We start from the raw sequence: 5,782 nt of genomic DNA, 5'->3' as shown, positions 1-5,782 counted from the left end.
TTTGCTGAACTGTGGTTAAATAGTTGAGTTTATATAGATATGTGCTCAAAGGAAATTTTATTGTTGGAGAAAGTATGTTGATATGACATGGTTTTTAACTACCAAAGAAGCAATTTCATGGAAAACTTTTTTTTTTTTTTTTTTTTTTCCTGAAAATTTTGAATCCAGAATTGGTTTCAGTTGATGCTTGGGAAGAAATTCCAAAGCATCATTGAATTTAGAATGTCACTGCATTTATGGGGAAGGGAATGTTGAAACCAAATGAAAGAGACATTTATTTGCTAAATGAGAATTTTCACAAAGAACTTTCCTACTACATGATTGTTGCATAGGGAAGGGAAGGGAAGGGAAGGGAAGGGAAGGGAAGGGAAGGGAAGGGAAGGGAAGGGAAGGGAAGGGAAGGGAAGGGAAGGGAAGGGAAGGGAAGGGAAGGGAAGGGAAGGGAAGGGAAGGGAAGGGAAGGGAAGGGAAGGGAAGCATATTTTAAAGAAACTTGCCCCCATTCCATTTTTTACAGAAAGTGTCTTTGTAGTTTTGTTTTGTTTTAACTGAAAAGAGATGGAAAATGCAAAAAATCATTTCTTAAGGTATTCTTTCATTTATGATACTTTTGGGAATATCTGTTTATAACTAGGTCAAGGAAAGATGCGTGCATCTCTTACATTTTCCTTAGGCCTTTAAAATTTACAGTTGAAATGTGATCTATTTTGTACGTTACAGAAAAAAATGGGTTTCAGTTTACTGATTATGTTAATATAGATTAAAATGAGTTTCATCTTTTAAACAACCTTTTGAGTGCCGGCTCTTTCAGCTATATTTCTATTATGTTGAAGACTAAGTTCAGATACAACTAAATACATACATACATACATACATGTATATATATATATATGTATATATATATATATGTATATATATATACATATAAAGTCTTGCTGACTTGGTTTTAACTCAGTTAAAAGCATCTTTCGTTGCATGCTGAATACTCAGGGGAGCACCGTGTGTTTCTTGGCCATCTCCCTAATATGTGTTGTGTATGTTCTAAACTGTAGCACAGTCTACAGCTGTAGTTTGCTGTTTTGTTCCTGGTCAGATTTATGCTGTGACAACAGATACTTAATATTACTCTTAATTTAGGCTAAGACGGCATTCATAATCCCTTTGATAGAGACTATATTAGACATGTAATGCTTTGATACCAAGGTGGTGTGTATGATATAAATAATTACACAAATACCTTTTCCCTCTCAGAGCAGCAGTGAACCTTTTTTGTGAGTAGTGATGTGTATGCTGGAGGGTTGTCTAGGGGACAGAAAATATCTTTTGCTGAACAATGCTACTACCCACTACTGTATTAAAAGCTTCAAGATTTGCTTTTGTAAGTCTATGTGTATCATATATTCACTTAAGTCCTACTTTCACTTAGATGAAATCTCAAGTGAAAATAAAAATAAATGGGTATCCTAAACTTGTTGCAAACCATTTCTGATGCTTTTGCTTTACATTTTTCATGGTGCCATCCATCAAAAGCTAATCTCTCAATAAACTCAGGCTGTGTGCAATTTCTTCCTTCACATGGCCCTTGAGAGAGAATGAGAGAATTTTTTAATACAATGAAGTATTTTCTAGTACAATATGAGAAAGAACAGAACCATTTTATTTTCTCATTTTGATGTAAGAGGGACACAGAAGATCAGATTCCTTACCGATAACACAAAAGCTACTTTAAAGAATCGCTGAGCTTCTTATTGCATTAGATTTGACATGATGATCCATGGTCTCTATTGCATGGGTCTCATGAAGATACCATGCAAATTAAATTAATTCAAGTACCTTTTGTAGTATTAAGTTATACGTGTAGTACATGTGCTGTAGGTACAGGATGTTGGAATGTCCGAAAGGTTGTGAAGTTTTATTTAGGTTTAGATAATCATCAAAAAGCTTGGAGACTTTTTTGAGTTATGTGAACTATTTTTGTCTGTGAAATCAGTCTAGAAATTTCCCAAGAATGGCTGCTGGGGAAGACTATTGTTATTTTAATCATCTGGCAAAATAAAGAGCCTATTGTCATTTATGATTATTGGCCTAATCCTACAAAACATATACAGTGTTTTTAAACATTAAGCCAGTAAAGGTAAGTGCAATAATATCTCTCTGTATATTTTAGGAATTATTCCTACAGAATCATGGAATCACATAATGGCTGAGGTTGGAATGGGCCTCTGAAGATCTTCTAGTCCAACCCCCCCCCAAAATGAGCAGGATCACCTAGAGCACGTTGTGCAGGATGGCAACCAGGCAGGTTTTGAATCTTTCCAGAGAAGGAGACTCCACAACCTCTCTGGGCAGCCTGTTCCAGTGTTCTATCACCCTCACAGGAAAGAAGTGCCTCCTCATATTCAGATGGAACCTCCTGTGCTTCAGTTTGTGCCCATTGCCTCTCATCCTGTCACTGGGCACAACTGAAAAGAGACTGGCTCCATCCTCTTGACACCCTCCCCTCAGATATTTATACACATTGATAAGGTCTCCCCTCAATCTTCTCTTTTCCAGGCTAAACAAGCCCAGTTCTCTCAGCCTGTTCTCGTATGACAGGTGCTCCATTCCTCTCATCAACTTCGTAGCCCTCCTCTGAACTCACTCCAGTAGTTCTATGTCCCTCTTGTACTGGGGAGCCCACAACTGGACACAGTACTCCAGGTGTGGCCTCACTAGGGCTGAGTAGAAGGGGAGGATCACCTCTCTTGACCTGCTGGTAACACTTCTGAATGTATCCCAGGATACTGTTAACCTTCTTGGCCACAAGGAACATTGCTGACTCATGGTCAGTCTGCTGTCCACCAGGACTCTCAGGTCTCTCTCTGCAGAGGTGCTCTCTAGTGCATCAGCCCCCAGCCTGTGGTGCTTGGGTTTATTCCTCCCTAGGTGCAGGACCCAGCACTTGACCTTGTTGAACCTCAAGACGTTCCTCTCAGCCCAACCCTCCAGCCTGTTGAGGTCCCTCTGAATGGCAGCACAGCCCTCTGGGGTATCAGCCACTCCTCCCAGCTTTGTGTAGTCAGCAAACTTGCTGAGGGGGTATTCTAGATCCATTGTCCAGGTCATTGATGAGTAAGTTGAACAACACTAGACCCAGTACTGATCCTTGGGGGACACCGCTAGCTACAGGCCTCCAACTAGACTCCTCACTACTAAGCATGACTCTCTGAGCTCTGCCATCCAGCCAATTGCCAATCCACCTCACTGTCCACTCATATAGGCCACACTTCCTGAGCTTGTCTATGAGGATGTTAGGAGAAAGTGTCAAAAGCCTTACTGAAGTCAAGGTAGACCACATCCACTGTTCTCCCCTCATCTACCCAGCTAGTCGTCTCATCATAGAAGGATATCAGGTTGGTTAAATATGATTTCTTCTTGGTGAATCCATGCTGACTATTGCTGACCACCTTCTTAACCTCCACATGCTTGGAGATGACCTCTAGGATGAGCTGTTCCATCACCTTTCCATGGATGAGAGGGAGGCTGACTGGCCTGTAGTTGCCTGGGTCTTTCTTCTTGCCATTTTTGAAGACTGGAGTGACATTGGCTTTCCTTCAGTCCTCAGGCTGTTCTCCATGACCTTTCAAAGACAATGGAGTGCAGCCTAGAAATAACATCGACCAGCTTCCTCAGCACCTGTGGGTACAATCCATCAGGGTCCAGGGATTTGTGGATGTCAATTCTGCTTAGATAATCTGTGACCAAATCCTCTTTGACCAAGGGAAAGCCCTCCTTTCTCTGGACTTCCTCTCTTGTCTCCAGGGTCCGAAATTCCTCAGGGCTGATCTTAACAGTAAAGACTGAAGCAAAAAAGGCCTTCTGCAGCTCTGCCTTCTCTATATTTTTTGTCACCAGGGCACCTGCCCCATTCAGCTGCAGGCTGACATTTTTCCCAGTCTTCCTTTTTCTACTGACATGTTTGAAGAAGCCCTTCTTGTTGTCCTTGATATTCCTTTCCAGATCTAATTCCAAATGGGCCTTGAATGGTTTTGAAATATAGGAATTTCTTCTAGAAGGCTCTGTCCAAGGCATATCCTCAGGAATTTTAGTGTGGCTCAGTGTCAGTCATAAATAGGAAATGAACATTTATCTCTATACATCCATTCTTCTTGAGCCAGTGACCAAGTGTTTCTGTGATCCTGAAAGTCTTTCTTTCACTTAGTTTGTTACTACTGTGCACTTATGAAGAAAAATAGGAAGATGTGGATTGTACAATATGGATATACCGTACCACTCAGTGCAAGTATGTAAAGGGAAGGGAAGGGAAGGGAAGGGAAGGGAAGGGAAGGGAAGGGAAGGGAAGGGAAGGGAAGGGAAGGGAAGGGAAGGGAAGGGAAGGGAAGGGAAGGGAAGGGAAGGGAAGGGAAGGGAAGGGAAGGAAGGGAAGGGAAGGGAAGGGAAGGGAAGGGAAGGGAAGGGAAGGGAAGGGAAGGGAAGGGAAGGGAAGGGAAGGGAAAGTATAATACCCTGAAATTCCCTTTTGGACACAGGGTTAGAAAGCAGTATTCTATCACAACACATTTTCCCCACAAAAGCAGAGTTTTTAGCATGAGAGTCTAGTGCTTTTTGGATGATTAAAAGAGGATAAATATGGCAGTATGAAATAGAATTAATGACAAAACAAGTGTCAGGTTTTGTTTTTTAAAGGTGTGCTCTGTATTATCCTTTAAGATGGCATTGTGTCTGATAAAAATTCTTTGTGTTCCATGGAATATGTCCTTGGGACCTTAAAACAACCCAAAAGTCATAGATAATGTGAGAAGTCTACAGTTCCCTCCCTTCTCTGCCCCCCCGATTATGGAGTTAAGGACAGTTTTTACTGCTTTCACCTGTGAGGAAACAAACAAAAGAAAACATAGTTCAGGGGACATTAGGCGCCATTATTCATTTGTTTTCATTTCCTCCTCCTCATTGAATAATTGAAATGAAAAGAAAATTCACTGTGAGAAAATGCACATTTTTTAAATGTTCATTTATGTGGGCATATCTGTAAATATAGCTTTGAAATCCCAAGGATAGTACATATTGTTGATGTATTAAGCTGATAGTCATTTTAACTTGTAGGAAAAAAAAAAGTCTTTAAGAAAGAATACATAGGAACAAGGGTTTCTTGGCATACACTGATATGCGTTTGTAATTTTGTCAGTTTCATTGAGTTATTTGGGAAAACAAAAAAAAAAAAAAAAAAAAAAGGAAAGAATTTCATGGTTGATGTTCCTACTGTTTTTGTAGACTGATATTTATTTGAGCTTATCTTCATTCCTATATATGGATACCAACATAACAAACTTCAAAATATATCTATGCTTTAAAACTAGTTTTAACCCCCCTTTTAACACCAATATAAACCTATGGATAGTCACTCTTAAATTTAATTTAATTGAATCTTGAGGGTCAACTTCAGTCTTCAGGATTTCCTGAATTAATTTGCAGCCACAAGTCGTTAAGAGCTCAAGATAGAAATAGTCAAATGTGTAAATAGCTTCACAGATCAGTAAACCCAGTAATTTCCCTGGGAGTATGTGTGCCTCTGATGTTATTCCCATGCATTATTCTAGTATTTTCATTTCTATAGTATATGGTTATATACATGCATGAATCTTGAGTTAACATCTCTGACATAATTTGTTGTTTGTATACATTTCATTTATAATAAGCAGACTAAATTTAAAATGTAGCCCTCAGAGAATTTCTTTTGTTCAGAAATTAAATTTAGATGGTATGTGTGGTTTCTACACTTTAT

Source organism: Netta rufina, assembly GCF_964035555.1.
Source record: "Netta rufina genome assembly, chromosome: 2".
Taxonomy (NCBI): Eukaryota; Metazoa; Chordata; class Aves; order Anseriformes; family Anatidae; genus Netta; species Netta rufina.
The sequence above is the reverse complement of the archived record's forward strand: the minus strand, read 5'-3'. Positions refer to the sequence as shown.